This window comes from Haliotis rufescens, unplaced genomic scaffold (assembly GCF_023055435.1).
Source record: "Haliotis rufescens isolate VD_foot unplaced genomic scaffold, xgHalRufe1.0.p SCAF_5, whole genome shotgun sequence".
NCBI lineage: Eukaryota > Metazoa > Mollusca > Gastropoda > Lepetellida > Haliotidae > Haliotis > Haliotis rufescens.
The window spans coordinates 16,933,899-16,939,898 of record NW_025964223.1 but is presented as its reverse complement, the minus strand read 5'-3'; positions in this window follow the sequence as shown (position 1 = coordinate 16,939,898).

Sequence of the window (6,000 nt, the reverse complement as noted above, 5' to 3'; positions counted from 1 at the left end):
AAGTGGAGACTGTAAGGAACATTTTCACATGAAACATCAAACGTAACTCGTTTACTTAATCCTGCAGCCCCATACTTTATTTAGGTATTGTCTAAGGTCAAAAACAGCACCTGTGTTACCATGATGTTTTTGTTAGTAAATTTCAATCACAACCCACCAATATCTTCTGTATTTGTTGTCAAATGTTTGTTCTATCCGATGACATTGGTATCGCCCAGCTCCTGTACATGTGGTCAGTCTTCCCATGCCATGATTTGTGCCATTTGCCATGGTTCAGAAATAGGGGTGTGCTTAACTTTTTTCTTTTTATATAATAGTTCAGGGCCAAAGGATACATTATTACACTACACAGCAGACTGTATTACTTCTCTAAGAGACCCGTTAAGATACGAGGTAGAATGGGTTTTCAGTAACCCTTGCTCCCCGTTACAGGCGACTATGCTTGTCGCAAGTGGCGACTAACGGGATCGGGTGGTTAGGCTCGCCGACCTGGTTGATGCATGTCATCGTATCCCAATTGCGTGGAGAGATGCTCATGATGTCAATCACTGGATTGTCTGGTCCAGACTCGATTATTTACAGACCGCAGTCATGTAGCGGGAATGTTCCTGAATGCAGCGTTAAACAACAACCAAACAAACAAACAAACAAACAAATACTTCTCTAAGATGTCGAATTTATGGTATGGCTCACTTTGTGCCTTTTTTAGATTGCGCCGTAAATTCAACTTCATCCTCGAAAAGGGCTAATTGACTGCCTGTTCAACCTACTTGCCTGCACGCTTACGTTAAGAGACAAAATGTTTCATGAACATCATAAACCACCACTAAAATGGATAGTTGAGGATGAAATAAGTCACTTTTTATTATCCGTACAATGTTTATTTATCAAAAAATACTATTCGGTAGGATTTACAATTATGGCTTTATATAAATTTGTTCAGCTTCATAGGTCTTCAGCAGCCCATGCTTGCCGTAAAAGGCGACTATACTTGTCGTATGAGGCGACTAACGGGATCGGGTGGTCAGGCTCGCTGACTTGGTTGATGCATGTCATCGTACCCCAATTACGTGCAGCGATGCTCATGATGTCAATCAATGAATTGTCTGGTCCAGACTCGATTATTTACGGACCGCGGTCATATAGTTGGAATGTTGCTGAATGCAGCATTAAACAACAAACAAACGACGTTTAATCACGTGACACTTAACATAGTGAATTGTGTATTGTGGATCGCTGTTGCAGACTACTTATATAGGATAGCTTACCCGTCAACTTCAACTGACGTGAATCGACGGCTTTAGGCGTGGTATCCTGACGTGAAATGGCGCCCAAGGACATACCTACCCAACGGATGATTTACTCGTCGCCATTCGACTGAAATATTGACGATGTGACGTGAAATTTTAACTCACTGATGGATTGATTATACATGATGTGGTGTAAGATAGGGAGATATTACGACCGCTTCTTTGAGTTTCAGCATCAACCCTATTTCGCATCGTCGGAGCTCCTTCTGCTAAGATAATATTTTTATCCTGCCAATCTGAACAACCCACCCGGCTTAATAAAAAATGTACCAGATTAAACACATGGAATTTAACCATTTTTAAATTAAATCCACGGGTATTGACATAGGGCGTCATGGACTTTTTTCTTCTCTACCGCATCACTTACCTGACTCGATTCTGTCAGATGTTTAAAAAGTATTTCTGAAAGAATGAAACATAACATTTTTAAATTAAGTAATAATCCTACCTATCTCAAATGGACTTAGGACTGAACACTGGTGACAGTCGACTTGTGCTCTGAGTATAAGCAGTATATTCATACCGCGACCACAATTGATAATTTGTGATGAACAGAATATAAAGGAGACAATTCAGGCATTTATGTGATAAATTCACTTGTAAACATGTCCGAGACAGCAGTTTCGCGAGATTCTACAAAACCCAATTTGAATCATCACGTGAGTCAACGGTTTAACCTCTCTGTTCCCTCAGCCAGTGAACATTGTGATGTCCCGAGGCTACACTGCACATGTGAGAAACAATGACCTGGTTAAATGTGGTACAGGCAGTACAGTATATCTACTAGGATAGAAACGAAATAGCCGAGGAGTCAGAATATCAGACTAGTAATGGAAAAGAATGCAGATTCTTCCCAATAAATGGTTGAGTAGGTACCAAGAAGACCTGCTGACCGCTGTCTGCCTTCCAGTTTCCCCTGATTACAAGCCTTGGGTTGATCTATGGCCTGTCCCACATTTTGCTGACAAGCCGTTACCAGACTGTAGCATCAGTCATCAGTGTGTGATGGCCAACTGTTCATGTGTAATGTTTTACATGTGTCTGTCTCTGGTGTGCACCATATGGACACGTGTGTCTGTTTTACATTCACCCCACGGACTCGTGTGTCTGACTGGTTGACTTCCGCCCCACGGACACGTGTGTCTGTTTTACATTCACCCCACGGACACGTGTGTCTGACTGGTTGACTTCCGCCCCACGGACACGTGTGTCTGTTTTACATTCACCCCACGGACACGTGTGTCTGACTGTTTGACTTTCGTCCCACGAACTTATGCATCTGACAACACGTGTGTCTGTTTGACTCTCACCCCTCGGACACGTGTGTCTGTTTTACATTCAGCCCACCAACACGTGTGTCTGTTTGATTCCCACCCCTCTGACACGTGTGTCTGTTTTACCTTCAGCTCACCAACACGTGTGTCTGTTCCACTCCGACCCCTCCCACACGTGTGTCTGTTTTACATTCAGCCCACCAACACGTGTGTCTGTATGACTCCCACCCCTCGGACACAGGTGTCTGTTTTATATTCAGCCCACGGACTCGTGTGTCTGACCGTTTGACTTCCGCCCCACGAACCTATGTGTCTGACGTCAACCCACCAACACGTGTGTTTGTTTGACTCCCACCCCTCGGACACGTGTGTCTGTTTTACATTTAGCCCACAAAAACGTGTGTCTGATTTACTCCCACCCCTCGGAAACGTTTGTCTGTTTTACATTCAGCCCACCAACACGTGTGTCTGTTTACATTCACCCCACGGACACGTGTGTCTGTTTGACTCCAACCCCGCGCACACGTGTGTCTGTGTTACTTACATCCCACCAACACGTGTGTCTGTTAACATTCAGCCCATTAACACGTGTGTCACTCTGCCTCCCACCCCACGGACGCGTATGTCTGCTTTACATTCACCCCACCAACATGTGTGTTTGTTTGACTCCCACCCCTCGGACACTTGTGTCTGTTTGACTCCCACCCCTCGGACACTTGTGTCTGTTTGACTCCCACCCCTCGGACACTTGTGTCTGTTTGACTCTCACCCCTCGGACACTTGTGTCTGTTTGACTCTCACCCCTCGGACACTTGTGTCTGTTTGACTCCCACCCCTCGGACACTTGTGTCTGTTTGACTCCCACCCCTCGGACACTTGTGTCTGTTTGACTCTCACCCCTCGGGCACGTGTGTCTGTTTTACATTCACCCCACGGACACGTGTGTCTGTTTGACTCTCACCCCTCGGACACGTGTGTCTGTTTTACTTTCATTGCACCAACACGTGTGTCTGTTAACATTTAGCCCATTAGCACGTGTGTCTGTCTGACTCCCACCCCTCGGACATGTGTGTCTGTTTTACATTCACCCCACCAACACGTGTGTCTGTCTGTGATTCCCACCCCTCGGGCACGTGTGTCTGTTTTACATTCACCCCAAGGTCACGTGTGTCTGTCTGACTCCCACCCCTCGGACACGTGTGTCTCTTTGACTCCCACCCCTCGGACATGTGTGTCTGTTTTACATTCACCCCACCAACACGTGTGTCTGTCTGTTTGACTTCCGCCCCACGAACTTATGTGTCTGTCTGTCTGACCGCTACCCACCAAGATAAGTGTCTGTCTGACTGACTGTCCGAGATATCACGACGCTCAGACAGCGTGGACGGATTTTCAACTAACTGCGTCTCAGCGTCGTGTCTCATCTGTAGGCCACGGAAGTTGCGATGAGTCAAAGCCACATTTAAAGTCTGACCTTCGGCCCCCGGATACCTATAAATCGACAACGTGACTGTGCATAGCGTTGTTGCAGAATGTTATGCTGTTAGAGACGCTGTGAAGTATTTCGAGACGGTGTCATGTTCGAGACGCTGATATGTTGATAAGACCCTGTGATGTTGTTACCGATGCTGTGATATTGATAGAGACGCTGTGATATTGATAGAGGCACTGTAATATTGATAGAGGCGATGTGATGTTGTTACAGACGCTATGATATTGATAGAGACGCTGTGATATTGATAGAGGCGCTGTGATATTGATAGAGGCGATGTGATGTTGTTAGACGCTATGATATTGATAGAGACGCTGTGATATTGATAGAGACGCTGTGATATTGATAGAGGCGCTGTGATATTGATAGAGGCGATGTAATATTGATAGAGGCGCTGTGATGTTGTTACAGACGCTATGATATTGATAGAGACGCTGTGATATTGATAGAGGCGCTGTGATATTGATAGAGGCGATGTGATGTTGTTAGACGCTATGATATTGATAGAGACGCTGTGATATTGATGCAGGCGATGTGATGTTGTTACAGACGCTATGATATTGATAGAGACGCTGTGATATTGATAGAGACGCTGTGATATTGATAGAGACGCTATGACATTGATAGAGACGCAATGATGTAGATTTGACAATGTGGTTTATAAGAAGCTGTGTTGTTAAGACTGTGTGATGTTGTCAAGACGCTGTGTTGTTGTTGAGACGTCGTGATGTCGTAAAGGCGTTGTGGTGACGTTGTGATGTAGCTGGGGGTGGGGTGGAGGGTGGGGGGTGGGGGAGGGGACATTTGATTTCTAGGGGGGGGGGGCCTCAATAAACAGCCTCAATAAACAGACTCAACCGCAATATGGCCATCCTCATCAATACAGAGTATTTCGTCAGCAAAGCCATAATCTTTAACAGAGAGATATCACCGTGAGAGGCAATATGTGATATGACTGAAACAGTTGTTGACTTTGATGTGAAATGGCCATTCAACATCATTTACCCTTACTTGGACAAACCCAATACAATATGAACTTGTTGCTTGGCTATTTTGTGATGATGTGAAAGAATACCAACCAACATTGCTGGTCCTAAAACAGAAAAGGGCCAATTTCAAGGAAGGTTCTTGCATTGTCAAAAGTTTGTTTGTTGCTAACGCCACACTCAGCAATATTCCAGCTATACGACGGCGGTCTGTAAATGATAGAGTCTGGACCAGACAATCCAGTGATTGACATCATGAGCATCGATCTACACAATTGGGATATGATGACACGTATCAACCAAGTCAGCGAGCCTGACCACCCGATCCCGTTAGTCGCCTCTTACGACAAGAATAGTCGCCAGTATTGTCAAAAGACATGATTTAACAACATCATTATAAGTTATGCCATGAGAATCAAGTTGGCCCAAAATCTAAGAAATGACGCATGCCATGGACAACTTTAGGGGATGGCTTCTGTGTGGCTGAATCTATTTTTGAAGGATCGAAAAGATACCATCTTTGCTGAAGATATGCCCAAAGCAGGTGACTTGGTTCTTTGATCTTTTGGATTTCTGCCTTGAGGTGATTCAAATGTTCTGAAAACGTTTTAGAAAATATTATGATGTCATCTCCATATATTAATATGTAATGCCAATTCATTTCTTTTAGTGCCTGAAATGGTTTGCTGAAATGCCATAGGAGCATTTTTGAGGCAGAAAGGGAGGCGATTATTCAAAAACACCATCGGGTGTAATGAATGCCGACTTGTGTTTTTTTATCTGGATGGAGTGGTATTTGCCACTAGCCACTAGCACAATCAAGGACATTAAGATGTTGGCATGGCTGTTGCCTATATATGGCGTCAACGACAGCGTCGTGGTAGAGGGTAAAATTTAGGCTTGGTAACTGCATTAAGGCGTCTATAATCTACGGCAAA